At 43.8% G+C, this 24,414-nt stretch overlaps 1 long non-coding RNA gene across 1 annotated transcript; it reads right to left on the minus strand.

The window, feature by feature from the left end:
• Positions 1–18,588: 18,588 nt before the first annotated feature.
• On the minus strand, positions 18,589–21,587 carry LOC124658886. Its single transcript, XR_006989374.1, has 5 exons — positions 21,272–21,587; positions 21,103–21,168; positions 20,955–21,011; positions 20,365–20,488; positions 18,589–18,923 (listed from the first exon to the last, which is right to left on the minus strand). It is a non-coding gene; the product is annotated as an uncharacterized LOC124658886 (long non-coding RNA).
• Positions 21,588–24,414: the final 2,827 nt, after the last annotated feature.

The following is a 24,414-nucleotide window of genomic DNA, read 5'->3' on the forward strand; positions in this document are numbered from 1 at the left end:
CTCACCTCACTGGCTACCTCGTGGACGTTGCTGGGGACAGGAAAATTCAGACATCAGTAGGGTGTGCCTCTAGCTCCACCATAATGTACATGCGCTGCACAAGATCCAAGTGGACTTGACACCAAATGATAATGTGAACAGGGAATTAGGTGTGATCGGATCAATAGCTGTTGCCATTGATTGTGGACAGCTAGACGCGGGACATGGATCAAGCCATGTGAAGGATATGGACCTACTTCATCACACTAATTAGCATTAAACTAAAGCTTCTGAGTTTCACATTTCAACTTCAGACTAAAACTTTCAACCTCCAAGAAAAGAATAATTATGTTACACATGAGTAAGAGCATCTCCAGCCGTTGGAGCCCCCGGGCACAATCCGGATGAAAATTGGTCTGGATTGGACCTATTTTTGACATTGGGAGCAACGATTTTTCAGCCGTCCCGAGAAAATTGCGCGGGCCAGAACGCGAAATTTTCACTGACACGCGGGCCAGAGCGCGGAATTTGCTCCATCCGGAATCCCCGGGAGCACCCCGGGAATCCGAGGATGGCCTGGGGAGTACGGACGGATTTAGGCCTAAATCCGGACGAAAACGAGAAGCTGGGGACGTGACTGGGCAGTTTTCGTCGGTCCAGATGAAAAAAGAGGTCCTGGGGACATGGCTGGAGATGCTCTAAACGGTAACCTCCAAGAAAAGAATAATATTGTACTGGAAGGGAGGAAATACTATCTTTCTTAGGAAAATAACGCATAGCTCGACTCCACTTGAGTTCTGTATCCACGGGTTGCACATCTTCATCATCTTGATAAACATCTACATCAACTCCTCATCATCCCCCTATGTAATCTCTTGGCAAACATGATGTATGATGCAATATATTATTTTCCCATAATCTATTGTATCTATATGTTGTTGTTTGAGTAGTGAATTGTTCATGGCAATTGTTATATAGTTTATTGTTGGTTGCATATTGTAGGGTTCGTAGCATAAAAAACAAAAAAATTCTACCGCAAAGACGAATAAATCCAAGATCCAATCTATGGAAAAAAGCCAAGATCTAATCTATGAGATCGGAGCAACGAGATAGATGAGAAACTAACCCTCGAAGATCCAAAGCCTTAACGAGATCTGATCTCGTGGTTGATGAAGAGGTTCTTCTGGTGCTGCAATCCAGCAGCACTTCTGTACTCGGTCACACGTACAGTGTCGAGGAAAACCTTCCTCTCCCCGTTCCAGCGGGCAGCAGAGGAGTAGTTCCCCTCGCAATCCCAACAGCACGACGGCGTGGTGGTGGAGGAGAAATTCCTACAGGGCTTCGTCAAGCCTACGCAGAAAGAAGGAGGAGGGAGAGAGGTGGCGGCTAGGGTTAGTTCAAGGGGCTGGTGGCCAATAAGCTATATATATTTTAAGATTTAATATGTTAACTTCAATCCCCTGATGTTGCTGAAGTTCTTTAATTTCTTGCAAATACGGCTTGTGCATGCATGCCATGGGATTCACAAACAATCTGGAGCTTGATCCACGCTCCACACAAATAGCTGGAAGTATGGTTCATAGAAGTGCTTGGAGGAAGAGGGAAATTAGTGCAGATATCGAAAAAGGGACTGTAGTGAGGCGTTCCAAAGGAGCTCACCTGTCACTAACATCACTTCTCAAGCGCCGACGACAAGAGGTCGTTGTGGTTACCGAGCGTCATGGCGAGGTGAAGATCTCTGGTCGCGGGTAGTGAGGATGTGGTGGTCGAGAGGTCGGATACAACGAAAACGATTGAGATGGGCCATCAACGTTCCTAGAGTCGACCAAATCGTCCCCGGGCCGCAGCGTTCGTAGGAGGAGTAGCATCCTGATGACGGGGTTGCAGGCAGGCGTTTCTCCAACTTCCGTCAGCCGAAGGGCACTGAAGACGGAAGTTGGAGCAACGCAAACACCGAGTGAAAGGCCCAACAAGAATCGCTCGAGGCCGCGTGGCCTGTTATATTCAGTCCGGTTCACCAGAAGATATCGAGGTTGTTATCGAGAGTAGAGGCCCATCTAAGTTGTGTCGATCGAAACGGGCGGAGTGACGTGGTGGAAATGACCGAACTGGAGATCTGAGACATCCGATTTTGAGATCAAACGGCTGATGATGTCAAATTGTTGTGGTGGCTCCTAGGTACACAAGTTATACGGTTACTTAATACTCCATCCGTTCCAAAATGTAAGGCGCCTAAGGTTTAGTCAAAAGTCAATGTTTTTTAAAATTTGATCAAGTTTTTACTTAAAAATATAAACACTTACAATATTGAACCAACATGAATAGATTCACCATAAAGTATATTTTCTTAATATGTCTATTCCATATTATAGATGTAAATATATTTTCTAAGTATTTGATCAAAGTTAGTAAAGTTTAACTTTTGACCAATCCTTTAGATGCCTTACATTTTGAGATGGAGGGAGTAAAGACTAGCTTGAGATAGAAATCATACCACACATAGTCTTACCACTAATAGAAATAACCAATGTCTCAAAACCATACATAATAAGGTCCACAAACTAAATGCCAAATAAAAATACAGTTCATCAACACATATAGACATACATGTTCACAAGCATAGAGAATTAATGTAAGAATGAGCTTATGACTTACCATGCAAATTGTAAGATAACGTTGCATAGAAAACAAAAAATTTCCTACCGCGAACACGAAATCCAAGCCAAGATGCAATCTAGAAGACGGTAGCAACGAGGGGATTATCGAGTCTCACCCTTGAAGAGATTCCAAAGCCTACAAGATGAGGCTCTTGTTGCTACGGTAGACGTTCACTTGCCGCTTGCAAAAGCGCGTAGAAGATCTTGATCACGGCGCCACGAACGGGCAGCACCTCCGTACTCGGTCACACGTTCGGTTGTTGATGAAGACGACGTCCACCTCCCGTTCCAGCGGGCAGCGGAAGTAGTAGCTCCTCTTGAATCCGACAGCACGACGGCGTGGTGTCGGTGGCGGTGGAGAACTCCGGCGGAGCTTCGCTAAAGCACGCGGGAGCTATGGAGGAGAGGGGGGCAGCTAGGGTTTGGGAGGGGGTGGCCGGCCACTCAAGGGGGGCGGCCAGGTTGTGGTCTTGCGGTGGCCGGCCCCCTCCCCTTGGCCCCTCATTATATAGGTGGAAGCCCCAAGTGTTGGACTACAAGTCTCCGAATAAGACCCGAACCCAAAACTTTCCATGTGATAGGGAAACCTACCCAAGGTGGGAATCCCACTTGGGTGGGATTCCCCCCTTCCATGTGGGGGGTGGCCGGCCCCCATAGGGGGAGTCCACTTGGGACTCCTCCCCCACTAGGGTTGGCCGGCCATGGAGGTGGAGTCCCGGAGGGACTCCACCTTCCTTGGTGGTTTCTTCCGGACTTTTCTAGAACATCTAGAACCTTCCATAGAACCTTCCGCATCATTTTAATTCACATAAAATGACATCCTATATATGAATCTTATTCTCCGGACCATTCCGGAACTCCTCGTGATGTCCGGGATCTCATCCGGGACTCCGAACAAATATTCGAATTCCATTCCATATTCAAGTTCTACCATTTCAACATCCAACTTTAAGTGTGTCACCCTACGGTTCGCGAACTATGCGGACATGGTTGAGTACTCACTCCGACCAATAACCAATAGCGGGATCTGGAGTATTTATGCTCGATAGTGGGTTCATGCCTCCATTAAATCTGGGACAGTGACAGAAAGTTCTAAGGTTGTGGATGTGCTGTTGCCACTAGGGATAAAACATTGATGCTATGTCCGAGGATGTAGTTATTGATTACATTACGCACCATACTTAATGCAATTGTCTGTTGTTTGCAACTTAATACCGGAAGGGGTTCGGATGATAACCTGAAGGTGGACTTTTAGGCATAGATGCATGCTGGATAGCGGTCTATGTACTTTGTCGTAATGCCCAATTAAATCTCACTATACTCATCATATCATGTATGTGCATGGTCATGCCCTCTCTATTTGTCAATTGCCCGACTGTAATTTGTTCACCCAACATGCTATTTATCTTATGGGAGAGACACCTCTAGTGAACTGTGGACCCCGGTCCTATTCTTTTACATTGAATACAATCTGCTGCAATACTTGTTTTACTGTTCTTCGCAAACAATCATCATCCACACTATACATCTAATCCTTTGTTATAGCAAGCCGGTGAGATTGACAACCTCACTGTTTCGTTGGGGCAAAGTACTTTGGTTGTGTTGTGCAGGTTCCACGTTGGCGCCGGAATCCCTGGTGTTGCGTCGCACTACATCCCGCCGCCATCAACCTTCGACGTGCTTCTTGGCTCCTACTGGTTCGATAAACCTTGGTTTCTTACTGAGGGAAAACTTGCTGCTGTGCGCATCATACCTTCCTCTTGGGGTTCCCAACGAACGTGTGTATTACACGCCATCAGCGCGCCCCAAATTGCTTTGGGGGACGCTTTGGGGACGCGGCTGGAGATTCTCTAAGCTTCTGCTTATTCTTAGTTTGCCAGGGTTCAGTGCAGATCTCAATCCATCCTTTGCGCGTCCCGTCGGTGTCCTCGGCGCTCCGGCATGCTCCTCCTCGACGGCCCACTGCAGGCGACGTCCTCGCGCATGCGGGCGCGCGCGGCCTGACTCTCCCGCACGCCATGGCGCTCTCGGCGCCGCCGTGTTGCCTCTGCCACACCGCCTCCCGGCCGTCGCGCTGCTGAGCGCGCGCGCATCCTCCTGGCCTCGACCCCGTGGTGGCGCGGCAATGACTGCTGCTCCTTGCACCAGCCGTCGGCTCCCCGCCCACTGCTGCTCACCGCCGCTCCCTCCACCCTCGGGGCACCTCCAGGCCTCAAGTCTGCGCGTGGCGGGGCTCCTCCACCTCGGCATCGACGGCTCGAGGCCTACCACGGACCAACCACATCCCTTGACAAGGGCAGCGCGGCGGGGCCCTCGTCTTCGACATCGACGCCGCCCCTGACTTTGGCGCCTCCCCTGCCAAGTATGGCCCTGCCGTGACGCCCTTTGCAGGACACCCACATCGACGGCGTCCACCGACTCATGCCAGCTACCGTTCGCATTTGGGTAATTTGGGGTGACAGTCCCAGCAAAAGCTGAGCGACGAAAGTTGAGATACTGACTCGGATTTGTCTCCTCTTTTAGTCGACGAACCTATGCATTTATGTCGATCTCCTCTTCTTTTCTGATGTAACAAACTATATATCCTAACCAATGTCAACCCTTGGGTAGACAGGAGCCTAGTCTTGTAATGCCTTATTGAAAGCATGGTCTTGTAATGCCCTTTTGAAGCAATATATTACAGGTGGGGAGTCTTTCCCCCCGTGGAAGTTTCAAAAAAAGGGAGTAATTTTTATAGCTCACTACTGGAAAATGTGTATGCATTTGTTTCAAAGATTATGCAGCTGCACTTAATTGACTGACATGCAGAAATATTATCAAATGCAATTGCCAAACCTTGGTAGCAGAATATTTAGCGCCAACTGTGCAGAAGCAAAATTTAGCAGGTTCAATACGAGGAAGCTTTCACTGTCTTTTCGGCATGCCTGGACAGTACATAGTGGAACGAAGGGAATATTATCTTTCAGTAGCAAAATAACACATAGCTCAAATCCATTTGAGTTCTGCGTCCACTCCAACACCTACAGAACACCTCTTCCACTGTTGGAAATTTCTAGCAGAGTACCTCCCTCATCTGGTGTTTACTGGTAACTAGTATTTCGTTACACATTGCAACCAAAATACACCACTTCTCAGAGCATGTCCAACAAAAACTAAATTAAACCCTGCATAGCATGATTAGACGATTACTAAAGAGACTTGACTATCAACATATCAAACGATCAAGAGGTGGTCTTCTCGATGCGAATGTGGAGGGGCAGCTCCTTGGACGGCCCATCTCCGACCAAGTATCCCGGAGGTACGATGAGGTACGACGTCAGCTTGTCGAACGTGATGGCCCCTGGCGTCGCGCTGCTCGTCGCCTCGAAGTCTGCTAGCACGATGTCCATCCTGCGGTCCGCCGCGAGCGCCACCGGTGCTGGCCCGTTCGACGACCACATCTTTACCTTGTATCGCGGCCACTCGCACCCGGCCGGCCGGACGCACACCGCCGACACGAGGGTGGCGTCGCCAAGCGCGCCCAAGGTCAGGAGAAACGCGCCGCCTTCATCCTCGGCGCAGACGAGCAGACGGCGCACCGGCTCTGGCACAGTGACCTGGATCCGGGTGGCCTTGAAGCGCGGGACCTTGAGCACCGGCATGGCGTGGGCGGCAGCCAGGTGGGCGACGAGCTCCGGCGTCGCGCCGGCGAATCCACAGCCGGGCTCCGTGCAGTGGCATGGCGCGCGCGGGCACACGCTCTGGTGTTCCTGCACCTCGTGATAAGGAACATATGTTTCGCAGCCGTCGTGGGGACACTGCATCCTCGCCACGGCGACCACGGCGTCCATGGCCGAGTTGGGGACGTCGAATGCCGCGCCGCACTTCACGCACGCCCCGTCGAGGCAGCCGGCGCAGGCCAGGTGCCCGCCCTTACGCGGATGTAGGATTTCATCGTGCTATCTCCAGCGGCACTTCTTGAATGGCGCTGGCAACGCGGATGTAGGATTTGATCGATCCGGAACCGCGCTGGATGCGGTCGTCTCGTCTCGTCAACGAGCGTCGCGTGCCCGAATCCACTTGACGTGCGACCCGCAGCTGTCAAAGAAAAGGGCGGGCAGGGGCAGGTGGTGCCGCGGGCGGGCGGGCGTGCAGCTACAGCGCTGGCGGCTTGCTTGCGGCCTTGCGGGAACAGATGGAGAAATCATCGAAACGTCTCTTCCGTGATCTCCATTTCCTTCGCGTCCAAACAAATCAAGTCCTACATTTTGGACAAATCAAGTCCAGAGCCTGCGCGCCCGCACAACTCACTAATCGTCCATCGCGGCCAACCTGGCTAGCTGGAGCTAAAAGCTTCGTTTCTACTAGTATTTATTTACGACTTGGATCAAATCCAAAAATCGCGGATCGACTCGATCGGTACACCAACTCGTACCGATCGATAGATGAAAATGAGAAAATACATGCAGCTCTGGCCGCGTATATACGCACATGGTCGTCTCGATCGCCTTCTCATTCATTAGGCCGCCGGTAGGAATCATCAAATCCAAACATGAGAAGAAGAAATACGAGGTACCTCCTGCTGCAGGTACAAGACAAGGGATCCGGCCACCACCTGCATGCTGGACGCTTTAATTTGCCGATGATCCATCGGCAACATCTAACAGCACCCACGCCACGCCGCTGACCACGTACGCGCGCGCGCGAGATCCATAACAACGCCCACGGCTCCACTTTTTTTTCCATCTCTCGATTCTTTTTCTTCAAAAAATAATGCAGCATTAGACTGAGATGTGCAGCATTGGAAGAAAACAATCAAAGGAGTGTCCATGAGATTACCTTGCGGCTAGCCAGACGGCGGCGATCAGATCGACGACGAAAAGGACGGAGTCGGCACTCTCCTCTCCTCTCCTCTCCTCTCCTCTCCTCGACGAGTAAAGAGTCAAAGTCTAAGTCGTCACACACGACGCACGCGTTAGACACACCCCTTCTCGTATATATAGACCGGGTGGAGGCCAAAATTTCGTTCAAATCTTGGCGCCAATTTTTTTGCCGCCTGTTTCAATTTTGATGAGACGAGGAGATGCAGGAGATGAGGTGTATCTGGGAAAAGATGGACGGCTGAAGACTCAGAGGCCACGGATTGATAATATGACGTCAAACAATACAACCACGCCAAATGAGGCATGTAATATTCCTAGTTAATGAGTTGATTGATGCATGTGACTGGCTATGGTAGTCAATGCAAATAACTACACGCCCTATAACCAGGGACACATGCGGACCTAAGTTTGCATGCATGGAACCGAGTAATTACATTTCCCTCAATTGTTGCGACATGCTACGAATTTGATTGGCCCATCAAATCTTCGTTTTGCTACCGATTTTTTCTACGCTGAATCTGCCTCCTTCCTTCATGTGATTAGTGCTGCTTCAATTCCATTCCATGTCAAATGAAACGCTTCCTTCTTTCCATGTTAAATGACATGAAACGAAAATGAGAGGTACATGTGCTTTTCAACCAATGCGTACACCTTTTCTTTTCTATGGGATATGCGCTCAACCAATGGAACCAAACTAAACCCCTCCGTCTCACGAAAGTTATTAAATTTTTCAAAATTTAGATACATAAAAAATTAATCAAATCTCAAACAAGTTTCATGAGACGGAGGGAGTATTATTAAACCAAAGAAAAACACTTGATCATATTTATTTATCAAATAATAAAATGTTTGGCCAATTTTCTTTTGTATTATTTCCTCTCCTCGACGAGACGGGACGAGACAAAGTCAAAGTCCAAATCACACGTGACGCACGCGTAGGATACAAAACTCTTGTATTTATAGACCGGGTGGAGGCCAAAGTTTCGTTCAAATCTCGGAACCAATTCTTGCCGCATGTTTCAATTTTGATGAGAGGATGGACGCAGGGGATGAGGGATGTTTAGGAAATGATGGGTGGTCATGAGCCTGTGAAGATGCGGAGGCCACAGATTGATGACATGGCAATGAACAAAGCAGCCGCCAAATGAGACATGTAACATTCCTAGTTAATGATTTGGGTTGCATGGCGCGAGTCCCTATGCTAGTCAATCAACATAATAATTTTCCTACAACAACGGACACGCTACCCTCAGTTTGCATGCATGTAGCCTAATTAACTTCCTCTCCGTTGTTGCGACAGACTAGGAATTTGTTTGGCCCATCAAATCTTTTATTTTGCTAGCGATTACTACGTTTGTGTTTGTTCCTTCAACACTAAATCTGCTTCCTTCATTCCGCCCTTCCTTCCTGTGATTAGTGCCGCTTAAATTCCATTCCATGGTAGTAAATGAAATGCTGTGATTAGTGCTGCTTAAATTTTTATTCCATGGTAGTACTTATGATTGTAGAAAAACATGGAAAATATAGTTTTGTATTCAAGATAAATAGTGCCTTATAGTTTAAATATTACCTACTTGGACATCTTTCAGAGCTCAACGTCTCTAATGCTTTGGCTTTTTTCTCAATACCACGGGTGATCTATACTTGATTAGCACCAGCAGCGACAATATGGGAAAGTATACAAACCAATCAATTATTTCTAGAACTAAATAGAACAGTCATGATGTAAGTAACAAAGATCACGCAAGGATTTATAGTGTGTACCTTAACACCCTGGCTAAATTCCCTTGAGAAAAGGTTGACAAATTTTTTCGTCCCATTAACAACCAAATCATAGTTCTAGCAGTAACCTGGCTAGCCATTTTAGCTCCACTATTTTTGACAAGGTCTTCGAGCTCAACCTGACCAAGATAGCTAAGCATGAGAAATATTCATAGCCGCAATCGGACTTGCATAATCAGTGTTGCATTGTCAGCATACGGTGATGAATCCAAATCTAACATACCTACCTTGCCACTAGCAAGAAAACCCAGTCCACAAAAAGCAATATAAGTCCTTATCGCCCTTATCACATAGTCTGGCTTGAGCATATTAGGCACTATCTCATATGGCGGGTTGAGGAGGATGCCTTCATTGGTGAGGTACCAGCAGAAGTGCTACAACGAGAAGGTCCTGTTGACGTATTCCTTCGACATGAAGCTCTGCATGAGCTTGATCACCTAGAGGTTCAACATGTAAATTTGTGGGTGCGTCACTAGGTTGTAGTCCTTCTTGGCATAGAGCACTCCTCTGCAATAGCACATACGCACATCAAGGAAAATTGATTCACATAAAATGTGCTCACATGAATTCAAGTCAAAATTTCCATTTGGTTACGATGCGCATAATTTGATGACATATGAAAAACCCAACATCCTTATATGAGCTTACGGAAGCACATAATCTCCCATGCATATGATAGCTAGTAGCATGGAATGGATTCGGTTGTACCGGGGAAATTTCCTGCCTTAAGAGTTGAGGCAGCAGCTAATGAATTGTCAGCTGATAAATTATTAGAGGCCACAATGTGCATATAAGAAGCCACTTCATCATCATCATCCAACATGTGGTTTTGCATGCCAAAAAATGATCAGAACAACATACATGACCAGGAGGAATTTGCTTCCCAATTCCTACTAACAAATGTGCAAAGCTATATATGACACTTGTAGGTAAAACCGTAAAGGCAAGGCAAGATGGATTTTCTTTATACTCGGCCAGCACCATGCACTGTTGGGAAGGAATGAAAGGTGTCTAACTAGCTTTGTGGTGTTCCTGGCGACCACATCCGAGGAGACGTCAACGAAGGAGCCAAATTGCAGCGCTGGCTTACCAAAACCTCATAAACGACACACGATTGGAAGGGGGCTCACCAACGTCTTGTAGTAACACCATGTTGCCTTGGCAGTGTAGTTCACGCTGCCTTCACACACTCCAACCAGTAATTGTGCCATGACGCAACCGACATGGACGCCAAAGCTCGAGCCTTTTCTAGAAAAGCAATGGAACTGCTTAACTTACGTAAATTATGTGGCCGATATGCGATCATCAAATATTGATTAGAAAAGAAAAGGAAAACATGGATATTTATAAGAAAGGATGTATATGAAAAGCAATGGAACAACTTAAACATGGTCACAACATCCTCTAATTATCTTCCATGTGCATTACAATCTAACAAAATTAAAAATCTTATGTTTCGGAATTTGAGGCACAAAAGCAACCACCTTAAAGAACTATAATGCCATGCATGAACACATACTTTAAAAGAGTACCGAATCAATATCAGTATGCATATATCTTAATTAACCACTACCTCTACTCACCTTGATTGTCCTATGCTGCACCAGGTGCAAAACTATGCCCATCAGACGGTTGCTCAATTCATCCTCTGTTATTTTACCTTGATTCACCTGCATTTATCAAGATTTTGCTATTGTGAGCTACAAAAGTAAAACTGAGAACATAATTAAGCACTTCTACTTCAAAAAAAAAAATGATGTACTTCTGCATTCACATAATGAATAACGACATCACATGAAAGGAGTGCCTACTTGCATCTTTCTAATAACTCAAAAGAGTAAATTCCGCAAAGATGTAGTTTTCCTGTTAAAGTATCAGCAAGAAGCACAATCCACTAGGGATGAAAACGGATGGACCTGACTGGTGCCACATTTGTGCCACATTTGTATTCACTGTTTTTGCGGTAGCAAAAACGGATAAAGATACCACGGAAATGAAGGCAGAACCAGATACAGACCGAATACGGTGCAGACACAAAGTGATGCAGATATTGTCCGAAACAAAGAAAACCCTTGAATCATGCAAAACAATCTTAAGCATTCAAACATGGCAGCAAAGTTGTTCCCTAATTCTAGCGTGGTCCTTCATTTACTATGGAATAAGGGAAGCTCAAACCTTGGAAGCCTCCACGAATGCATGAAGGGATTACATATGGTCGCCAATTTTGGGAAGAGCCGCTTTGGAAGTTCGGATTAGCAAGGTCATGTGGGATTGGTCAATGCATATCAAGCCTAAAATGGAAATTCCATATTAGCCGAAACGGAAATTCTGTTTCTGCGTCTGATCTGCTGGAAAACACTATTCGTTTTTGTTTCCGTTTCCACAAACAAAAAAATCCATTTTCATTTCCGTTTTGCAAAATTCCATTTTCGTTTCCATATTTTCATTCCATTTCAATTTTTTCACGGAGAACTCGGAAACTTTCCGCTCCACTTTCATCCCTACAATACAGAAGTGGGTAACAAGGTAAAAAAGGGTGCATCAGACCATTGACAAGTGGGCATCAGCAGGCAATTGGCAATATACATGAAAAATAGCGCAGCACTGACAGTTGGGGATCACATTATAAAACAAAGCATGCATATAGATAAATATCTCACATATATGATCAATCTATAATTATCTATCTCCATATTGTCCATATTACAGATAAAAAAAATACAATGACAGATGGGTAAACATAATCGGGTTAATCCAATGTTTATGCACGCAACAACCATGTAGACTTTAACATGTATGCCCTAAATAGACTATTGAACAATATACCGAGATACAAGAGAAATCTCATATTACAAAGTAACACTACCAAAACTGTGATAACCTGGCCACAATGGTACGAAATTAAACGAGTAAAACAATTGGAAAGAACCAAATCACATTTTCATATGGCATGACGAAGCGATAGTATGGGGACTCATTTTCCTTCCCTCTTTTCTGTACAAAACATCAACAACACTTCATTCGTTTCATGGTTGCACTGCTTGGTTGCAGTAAGAATTGATTAAAGTTTATGTGCATTTTTGCAATGAGAAGCAAGTGTGGTAGATCACATGCCAAAGGGATGTATAATTTTGCCATCAAATAGATTAAAGAAGTTCAATGACAGATGGGTAAACATAATCGGGTTAATACAATGTGTATGCATGCAACAACCATGTAGACTTTAGCAACATGTATGCCCTACATAGACAATTGAACAATATACCAAGATACAAGAGATATCTCATATTATAAAGTAACACTACCAAAATTGTGATAAGCGGGCCACAATGGTACCAACTGAAACGAGTAAAACAAGTGCAAAGAATAAAATCACATTTTCATCTGGCATGACAAAGCCATAGCATGGGAACTCATTCTCCTCCTTTCTTTTATGTTCAAAACATCAACAACACTTCATTCGTTTCATGGTTGCAGCTTGGTAATTGGTTAGAGTTTATGTGCTTTTTTGCAATGAGATACAAGTGTGGTAGATCACATGCCAAAGGGATGTATAATTTTGCATATATTTAGCTTTTTGTAGAAGTTATTAGTATCAAATTTTATTTACATGGGTGCAACAAAGACATGCATATACTATGTTTATTTGCAATTTCCCATAGCACTAACTAAATGTTGTCCAGTTATAGTTACATAAAATTTAGGAAGAACATGGAGTAACCTATCAACATCAGAAGCTACAAACAAACATATGCAAAATTTCTTCATACATAGCTTGATCTGGAATTTTTTTTGGGCTCAAACAGTCAATCATATAGTTACACGTCAAAATATCCATTCAGAGAGTAAATACACACGGCGCACACAAACAAAAATTAAAATGTAGCTGATATGGAAATCAGCTTCTGGGTGGCAAAACGAGAGTACCATGGTCATTGCCAAGAAGAGTCGCCTTCCTCATTGGTCTACCACATCCTCGCGTGCCACCCCTTCAAAAATGATGATTACAAAAGAATACATCAATAAGATCATAAATCAACATAAAAAAATAGCATTGTTCGAGGGGTGACATAGAATGTAACCGAAGAGTAAATGGATAACACTGAAGGTATTCCTAGTTATCTCTGCATACCATTGATTTTTTTGAGGCTTTCCCACCTCTATTGTGGATATGGAAGCATCCCTGTCAACATAAACCTGCAGCCAAACCAAAGCATGTGTAAAGCATCATGATCATGTAGCAAGAAAAATAAACCTCCAGAGATGAGACCCAACTTATAAATTTCAGGATCAACAACAACATGGAATGCATAAATGTTCAGTATATAAAATTCAGGAGTACCTTATAGCTGGGAACGGTGTTTGGAAGGGAGGAGCTGCAGGCCATCTACCGGATATGGCTGAGAATCATTGAAGCCACGGAGCTGTAGGACAACCTCATTGCACAAAAGTTCCCTCATAGGCCCTGTTATACGGTGCGCCTGAAAAAATCATTAATACATATCTACACATATCGACTTCAATGCCCCACAAATTGCAAGAAACATGTCAAATAGATCCACGAGTAGTTAAACAAGTTGATGGTTAATAAGATGCAAGACTTCAATTGAAGCACGAGCCATCATTTGGTTACCAAGATCATAGTACACCTACAGTTAATAGGCACCGGTTTTCACGAAGAAGACATAGATCCAAGTTTCAGAGATACCAAACACTCGTTTTTAAAATAAAAAGTAGTTTCTGATCACATCACAATCTGCTACTAGTGGTAGTAGGATCCATTCTATACTTCTTGAAGCATAATTAACAAGGCAGGATTTTTCTCAAAACCATTGGGTAAATCAACCATCTGCTATGCTACTAAGGAATTTGCAAAGGGATGGACAGACAAGCAAGAGTATGCATCATCCCAGGGAGACAAAAGAATTTACCAAGAAACAAAGAGAATGGGTTAGGGTTCGCTACCATCAATGAACCTCAGTTGGGCTTGCGGGTGGGTCTCGGTGACTCCACACCCAGGACAGTCCAGTTTCAGCATGGGTTTGCTGGCTGGCTACATCGGCTTTGCGCAGTCTAGCCGGTGATCATGCCATGATGCAACCTCCATGGACGCCAAAGCTCAAGTCTTTTCTAGAAAAATGATGGAACGGCTTAACTTACATAATTTGATGCGTATATTCATAAAAGATTGGTTAGATACGAAAAGGAAAAAAAAGGGCTATTTATAAGAAATGAGGTGTATGAAAAGCAATGGAATAACTTAAGTTATATAATAACATAAATAAACTTTCTACAGGAAGAATTGTTAGAACTCAAATACTCTAGAAAACATGGTTTAGACCGAACAACCAAATCTAGCAAGAATGCAATCATCTGACATAATGAATTCAGAAGTTAATAGTAAGTGTGTGATGCCAGCCATTAAATGGTGCATGCCAAAGAAAAGTGCTTGAAATGTACAAGAACATGGAGGTGTAGAAAAAAGACTAATACTTCAGATCGATCCCAGGTAATTGAAAGGAGAACAATACTAATATAGTATGAAATACATAAATTAAACACGTTGCTGCTCTTAGCCTGCAATTTCTTTTGGCTTTTTCGCAATGTTGTACCTCTAAGAATATAGATGCTAACGTTTTTCCTAATATAGAAGAGCACCCAGATTTTTATGGAACTCATGGAGTAAACTTAGAAAAAGAGACAAACTTATGCAAAATGATAGTTTGAAAATCTAAGACTTTTATGAAACTCATGGAGTAAACTTAGAAGAGGAGACAAACTTATGCAAAATGATATTTTGGTAAGCTAAGAAACGAAGTGCAACAGAATAGTTTTACAAACAGATGTTATAATATTATAAGATGCAAGAGAAATACTACAGAAATGAAGAAGCAAGAGACACACTAAGAACACTAAGGTCCAGCATATTAATTATAGAAAATTTACAAGGAGCACATCAGGTGCATGTACATATTCTGCTCCCGATTGCAGGACACAATCGTACACCCATATTACATAATTCACACGGGGTATGTACACTAGGCCAGTGCACATATAGATATAAATTATTTAAACATAAAACTGAGGAGGCATGCATATATACTAACCGCTCAACTATGCAAGATTAACATGTTCAACATGTTGCACGACACATAAAAGAGCAATCTTCCTATCAAGACAAATACCCGATCAGTACTGCCCCATCAGAGAACACATAACCAAGGATACACGCGCCAATAAACCTCATTATTTCAGGCAATTAATGGAAGAAAACCAAGAACTCCGATACATGCATGGTACCTTTCATAGCAGCGGAAATGAAAAACATTGGCACCCTCTTCACTTTCCTAACGGAGATGAGCACCGTGGTCAAGAAGAAACCTGATGGCAGGCAGGTCGCCGCCGGGCATGACATGCACCCTGTGCGTCTTCTTGCTTAATTAGAAGTAGGAACGCATCGGTATAAATGTAATAAAAAGTCGAGTACGAAATCGGTCGCTTCGATATCAATTCAGTAAATACATAGACAAGAGGAAATAGGTAACAAGCCAACAATGATAATGTAAGCCAACAATAATATAAGGAGGTGCTTCAGGTGCTACAGTAAAGTAAAACAAATGTAGGACAGTGACAAAAATATGTCATGTACATGGTACAAGCAGTTTAGGTGTCAGGAGAAAAACTATTGAGAATCTAGAAATTCTTTATTATAATACTTGGTTTAAATTCACTTACCAGCTTATTTATACATGAATAATATGCCCAAAATAGCAAGGACAAACATGTTAACTAAATGGGAATGCATAAACATCCCCATTGAACTAGACTTTGGAAGAATGCCTTCATTACTTATTGAATATATAGTGATGAGTTATCATTCATATTGTGCATTTTATTCCATAAGGTGTTACAAAATAAGATCAAACTTTGATGGTTAACTTTTATTGGTGCATCGCTAGTAGCTACTCATCGTCACACAACAGAACTTTCAAATACAGTATAGTACCATGATACCGCCTTACTGTCCGTAAACAGCAAGAGTTTCACACACAATATGGTAGTATAAGTATGGGATATAATCAAAATGAGAAACCTTGCTTATATGCATGTTGTGCAGACAGAAGAAAACTATGCAAAAAAAAAGATCACAGTAATATCATTAACACTGAAAGTTAAGTGTTTCACTCTCATTTTGTTTGTGTTGAATATAGCTAAGAAGGACCAAACGCAGTGCTCGGCTAAGAAGGACCAAACACAGTGCTTTTACAAAGTTGTAGTTATTCAGTCTTTTTCATGGTATGTTTGCTTGAACTGATGGTCTCTTATTGATAATCCCAAACCATATAAATTACTTATTCCCAAACATAATATCTCATATTTTGTGTAACGCCATGCCACAATTGCAACAGCAGATGGCAGATTTACATGGTGGGCGCATCCATGTTTTATCCGCTGCTTACACATACGACATGGCGAAGAACCCTTGCGAAAATGGACATATCACACATCAGATTTGCATGGATGGATGCATGGTGTCTCCACAGCTTACACATTCTACATGGAAAAGAACCAGTGGAGGAGGAGGAGAGGGGGCTCACCGGGCAGCGGCATGGGAGGTGGTAGTCGGCGGCAGCTAGCACCACCGGTGCAGACGACCGGCATCTCGTGCAACCCCAATGCCACTCACGCGCCACGGCGAGCTCCTCCCGCCGGCCATGACACCGTCGGCCTCCTTGTCCTTGTCCCGGACGAGCGCCGGAGCCGGAACTACGGGGCCGCGATGTGTAGTAGGAGGTCAAGGAGAGATGCGGAGAAGCCATGCGTGGCCGCGATGCGTCGCCCTCAACGCCGGCCTCCGCAGGAGGCGCTACGGTTTGCACGAAGGCGACGTGGATGGTTGAATCGAAGGAGAAGATGAGGGCGGTGGCGGTTTGCGTCGGCAATGGCGGTCATCCCCGGAGAGAGATGGGGATCGAGAAAGGATAGGTTGTGTTGTGGTCTCCGGAGAGGCGACGTTCACGGTTGGGTCTTGGAAGAGGACGCGGGCAGATGGTCGAGATTATTGTTTTCAACGGAGTGATTCGCGGGAGTCTAGTCCAGATATGGACCTCATTGGCTTGGTGCGAGACGACGGGAAAAATCCCGTTAATTAAGGGTTGCTTCGGACTTCCTCCGGTTAATTAAATGTGCGATTATCATAATCCCATTGATTAAGGTTGCATGATTGCTCCGCTGGATAGCTGGAATCCCGTTAATTAATTCAGTACTAAAAATTAATTTTGGCTGCTATGTTTGTGTGGATAGCTTGCTTTTTGGTGAGAAATGATCGAGACGGATTGGTTGCCATTTTGGATATTAAAGGTTGCATCTCAATTTTCTCTTCTCTACTTATTGCTGTTTTCTGGTACGTAACAAGTTGCAGGTCCCCACTCGTTGAACCATCCATTTGCTCAGCACGACAAGTACGAACACGATTTCTCCCTTTCTTCAGCCTCTTCTTTCTGTTTGAGATAGAAAATACTGTAGTTTACTATTGGTTAAAGCAAACCATTACAGAAAATAGAGTCCAGAGCCACATTGTAGAAAATAAGAGCATCTCCGGTCGCGTCCCCTAAAGCGGCTTTCAAAGATTTTTTGAGGCGCCGGACATTTGATCGGCCCTAGTCGCGGACCAAAGGGTACCTTGAATCTGTTCCCGCTCTACATGAGACGTTTCGGACGCACAGGACAGAGCGCCAAACCGCGTCGCGAGTGGTGGGCTCGACGCGTCATTGACACGAAAGTCCAAAATTCGTCCGCCTACCTCTGGTCAAGCGACGTTAATGGTCTGGCGGGTTTCCAGGCGGCGCAGTGAAGCGTCTCGTCGTGCATGGCCGTCCACGTAGGCGTTTATTGCGGCCAACTCCCCGTTGGCGCTTCGCCTTCCGCAGCACCGCCCTTTAATTAGGCGCCGCAAGTGCTACTAGATTAGTTTTAGGTTTAAATTTCATCGAATTTCGTTCAAATCCATGTAATATATAGCGAGTTTGAATGAATTCGACTGTTTTCGATTAAATTGAAAAAATCTAAATTTCTGTTTAGGGACGCTAGACGCCAACCAAACACGGCACGAAGAAACAACATCCCCAAACGCTAAAAAGAGCAGCAAACCAACTCTGACGCCATCTTCTTGATGTCCAGAATCACCGTCCCGTGACGAACAATATAGGTTATGTGTTCTTGTTTCTTATAAACCAACTCCGTAAAATTACTAGCAAAACTCCAAAACTTTCTTTATTTATTATTACAAAATTCTTAATGAGCTCTGGCTGTTTTCGGAAACTCGTGGCAGATAATCAACAACAAAAGGGCAAAAAACACGACCTATGACCAAAAAACATGAGCTTCCACCAAAAGTTATGGCGAAGGGGGAAAAAGATTTCTACCATGCTATTACATCTCCTGAATGGATCGGGAGCATCACAAGGATGATGTATGTTACTGCCATGACGGCTGCTTGGCATCATCACAAGGACCAAAATGTTACATATATAGGCCACGGACGCAGGCATAAGACGGACAGCAAGGGAGTTTCCGACGTGTCCTTACTGCTTGGTCCCAAACAAGCATCGCATTCTCAGAGCACCAACTTGATCCAAGAACCCTGGAAAACAGTAGTATAGCATATCAAAACTACAGAGCCTAGACAATGCTCTAGCAATGCAATGAAGACAAGGACCATACATGCTAGTTAATAAAGGCAACATTTCAGGTTTCATTTTGTAGAAGCAATTTGCAGAATCACGGGAATGTATAGTGGCAACTACTTCTACTGCAATAGTGTAACAAATAGTAATAAATAATAGCTAGCTAGCTAGCTGGTAGATTTTGAAGCCACTAACGTGCCAACTTGGCAACAACAAGAACATTTATCATCGAAGCTTTTTTCTCAAGCAAATTGGGATAGGCTAGATAGACAAACTAGATACCTAGGTAGCCCATCAGTTTCCATTTGCTAAACCATAAACAAGAAATCCTATCAGCAGCGACTAGCTAGCTCATATGCTTCCTATCTAGCTGGCTCAAACGTGCAAGACACTTTCTACCTAGCTAGCTACTATATTCTTTCTGCCCAAACACAAAAGCAAAGCTAGCTAACAAACTAAAAAGAAACACTAATTAATCAATGCAAGTTTAATCAACAAGAGTCTTCTAAAAAAATTCCATGATCTCTTTTCTGGACATACACATCACAGCAAACAATCAGCAGCACATATACATGTTTATATATGCATGAACAAACCACATCACCAGCACAACACAGATACGGCTCGATTGATACACCTGAATCCTTCATACGACGCACAATTGCAGCTCAACATAAACCAATATGCAAAACCACAGTAGGAAACAAACGCTATAGCGGCACACAGCCTTGGAATCAGCCAAAACAGAATGCCAAAACCAAAAAAAGCATATCTTTCCGAAAAGTAATTAGTAAGTTCCAAAAAACAATATTGCATAAACTACTTGTTTCTTCTTCAATGTAGCTGCCATTTGCTAAAAGCAATTAGTAAGTTTGTAAATTCGACAGAGTAAAGAAACATACTACTCAGCAAAAAAAACATAACTGTTCACGGTATACTTGAGAGACAAAACAGGAAGTCCAGAAACATTGCTATCAATCGAGGAAACTACAAATAATATCCTTTATGTCAGGCAATGCTCATCAACTGAACTCCGGATTACAACAAGGCAACATTTCAGGTTTCATTTTCATGTTTGAATCCCAACTAAGCCCAGTCGATGCCCAAGATGCAAAACAAAATCGAATTTTCACAGCCAGCCCAGCCACAAGGCTAAACAATTTGAATTACTATAGAACTTAGGCAACTATTGAACATACACAACTAAGTCCTAGAATTAGATTCCAGAGACCATACTACAGAACCATAAGTGCATGTAGTAATCAGGTTCATAGCCAGCACAACAGCAAGATGATGAGATGACCAAACCTTAGAAATCATACCACCACCACTACAATCTAAACCAGCAGATCATTGGCACAGAATAACCATGGAGAGAAGGGAGAACCAGAAATTCACCTGTACCATGGAGACGAAGAAGAGGCGACCGCTGCCACCATCGCACAACAACAGGGTGGAGGTTAGCTGTCTACAACAACCACACATCCGATGCATCCTCAAGGAGCAGTGTTGGAGACAAACCCTGCATGCAGATATAGTATTATGCCAATGCATGCAAACTTCCAGAGTTCGATTGTGCCACAGGGGAACAAGTATATACAAGATAATTCAAGAAAAACCCCAATAAATATCTTCAGTACAAGACAATGCAGAATAGTATTATGTCGGTATATTTTTTTTGAAATCTAATACCACGAGTGAGATTGGACTTGCCAAGTAAATAAAAGGAACTGAACTTTTTTCGGCAGGGAATGCACACATCATGCTACAAATGAGAAAACATAAGCATGGCCATAACTAAATCAAGCACGACCACTATGCTAAAACATGATATCTTACACAACACATCCACAGTCATACCACATCCATCAGAGATTGGCACAATGCCAGATCACCAATCACAATAATCACTCCCAAACACACAAAAAATTACATTGAGATAAAGGCAGCTAAATACTAAATATACGGGTTCAATCAGTGGAAGCTACCTACAACACTCCAACATGTCGTTGGGCGGCAGCTAACCACGATCTACAACGCGGCTCCTGCAACACAATAGAATCACATCAGGGTGTCACCACATCAATCGAGTCGAACCACATGATAGTGAATCCAACCAGGAAACGTCGATCTCACCTAGCAGAGCGTGTGGTACTCCTTATGGAGGCGCTTCAGACAGCCCTTCTCGACCATGTCAAAACCCTATGCGGCCAAAGAAACAGAATCAAATGATGTACTACGAAATCTCTGCCTAAAAATCGAATCAGCTGATGTACTAGGATTGGAATCATTGTCAAGAAGCTACCTTTGTATGCGATGTGAGTATGTGACGAACTTCTGGACATCAGCATCAAAGTAGGTTGGGCCGAGCAGCTCGACATCCCGCAAGACATGGACAACACAATCATAAAATCTGAAGATTTTATTTCCTTGCCGCAATATAAAGCGTCACCACAGATTTGTCATACATCATAACTTTTGAAGTCACATCATAAACCTGAGATATAATTCTAAGTGACGGCAGTAGAAATTCTTCTGCCAAAAAAATTCAAGATCTGGGCATACAGCTAGAAAACGAGATGAAATCTCGATGGGCATCAACAGTTCTTCTCCCAAAATCGATGCAGGCAATACCTATGTGCATGTGTGGGCAGAAACTTGGGGACGAGGCCACCATCTCCTCTGCCTGCTGGTCGCCTCCCCCAGTCGCTGGCATGCAGCCGCACTGCCTCGTCCACGCACGCGACGCAGGCAAGGCGAGTTCGACGGGGCGGCGTCCGTCGATGCACGAACGCCCGCACCGGCGAACAGGCTCACCGCGCCGCTGTGGCTGCTGGGCGACCATGGCGCGCCGCCACTGGCGTTGCGTGAGGCAAAAGGGGATTAGGGTTTGGGTGGCGTTATTTTGTTCGTTTGGAGTGACCTCGACCGTCAATCTTCATCGTAGCTCGTAGACGTGTTGGCCGCACAAAGGGCCTGAAGACTATTCCTGCTCTACTCGTAAGTGTGAGTTAGCTAACAAAAACCGAGATAAACGCCACTATGCTGCATGAATTTTTCAGCTAGAAGCTAGGCTGCATGTAGCTAGGATTCCTAACTAGGATCCAACTATATGAACATACCTCTAATTAGCGATTAGGATGTCCCTCTCCGCTCGAAGAAAGCATGATAATTAAATCCCCGTTGTAGCTGACTTTTATCTACAAGTATAAGTCATGAAAATATATGTATTTAACATTATAATTTTAAAATGATATCACTTACTTGAAGTCCTAGCTCCGCCACTGGCTGACTATATAAAGTTGCATGCATTAATGGCGTCCAAGCTCCACTATATATATATATCTCTCTAGCCAACATAAGAAGCCACACTATATAGCTGAATTGCACTTGTAGTGGTGCGCACTTGTCTCTCCTCGGCGACGCCAACGGGCGATGTCCCTTTGTCGAGTGTTGCGCACTCGCGCCTGAAACACTCCGCAACCATCTCCTCCCTTAAGTGTTTGTTGAGTGACCCTATATCGCACTCGAAAAAAAATTAAATATTTCGTTTTTCTTTTCTTTTTTGTGCGAATTGCACTCTTACTAGCCACTTTCTCTTAACATTTCTGCCTCGCCTACTCCTTTTTCCTCCTACCTTTTCTCGTCATCTCTTTCTCGCCTTTCCCTGTCGCTTCTTTCATGCCACTTTCTCCGTCCTTCATTTCCTATCGTAGCCATTGGTATTAGATTATCATTAACAAAGAAGAAAACAGATAGAGTCACCACTTTAGATGAAAAGTTGGCGTATTTTCAATTTGGCAGCCAAAACACGCCAACAAAAAAATTGTCAAAACACCTAGCTATTTTTTTGGCATTCTAGTATGGGTATAAAAGTGGTGTAAAGAGCAAAAACCAATACACAACTTTGAAGTGTCACCTGCTTTACAAATAGGACTATCCCGCGGAAGATGGTTCTCGACTTATAGTGCTAAATCTCACTTCGCGGCTAATATATATAAACACGAAAAGATTGGGGTAGACGTTGATGGGCCCACAATAGGGTTTCTCTTAAAAAGATATGAGAAAGGGTAACATCTTTCCCTCTTGCATGGGGTCACAATATGGGCATATAAGGATTGTGCAAAGAGAAAATTTACAACTAATCACCACTTTCAATGGAAATCTTGGGGTGGACTAGTTGGGCCCAAGTAATAAAGGTTTCTCTTCAAAATGCACCAGAAAGGAATGGAAAATCTTCACCCACTTTTTTGGGGTCTTAATATGGGCACACAAGGGTGGTGTATACATAGAAGTCACACATAATCACCAATTTGGTGGGAAAACAAGGGGGTTGACATTGTGGGGCCCATATAATAGGGTTGCTCTATAAACGATGCAAGGAAGGGTCATACAAATCCTGCCCGGCCCTCTTGCATGTGTTCCTAATATGCGCGTATAAGGGTGGTGTAAAGATAAAAATTGTTGGAGATGTGCCCAAGAGGCAATAATAAAATGGTTATTATAATATATATCTTTGTGTTTATGATAAACGTTTGCATACCATGCTATAATTGTATTAACCGAAATAATGATACATGCGTGTTATGTAAACAACAAGGAGTCCCTAGTAAGCCTCTTGTATAACTAGCTTTTTGATTAATAGATGATCAAGGTTTCGTTATCATGAACATTGGATGTTATTAATAACAAGGTTATGTCATTAGATGAATGATATAATGGTCACACACCCAAATAAGCGTAGCATAAGATCACGTCATTAAGTTCAGTTTGCTATAAGCTTTCGATACATAGTTACCTAGTCCTTCGACCATGAGATCATGTAAATCACTTATACCGGAAGGGTACTTTGATTACATCAAACGCCACTGCGTAAATGGGTGGTTATAAAGGTGGGATTAAGTATTCGGAAAGTATGAGTTGAGGCATATGGATCAAGAGTGGGATTTGTCCATCCCGATGACGGATAGATATACTCTGGGCCCTCTCGGTGGAATGTCGTCTGATTAGCTTGCAAGCATGTGAATGATTCACAAGATATAATATGCCACGGTACGAGTAAAGAGTACTTGTCAGAGACGAGGTTGAATGAGGTATAGAGATACCGATGATCAAACCTCGGACAAGTAAAATATCGCGAGACAAAGGGAATCGGTATCGTATGTTAATGGTTCTTTCGATCACGAAGTCATCGTTGAGTATGTGGGAGCTATTATGGATCTCCAGGTCCCGCTATTAGTTATTGATCGGAGAAGAGTCTCGATCATGTCCGCATAGTTCTCGAACCGTAGGGTGACACACTTAAGGTTTGATGTCGTTTTAAGTAGATATGGAATATGGAATGGAGCTCGAATGTTGTTCGGAGTCTCGGATGGGATCCAAGACATCACGAGGAGGTTTGGAATGGTCCGGAGAATATGATTCATATATGGGAAGTCATTTTACGGA

This window comes from Lolium rigidum, chromosome 6 (genome assembly GCF_022539505.1).
Source record: "Lolium rigidum isolate FL_2022 chromosome 6, APGP_CSIRO_Lrig_0.1, whole genome shotgun sequence".
NCBI lineage: Eukaryota > Viridiplantae > Streptophyta > Magnoliopsida > Poales > Poaceae > Lolium > Lolium rigidum.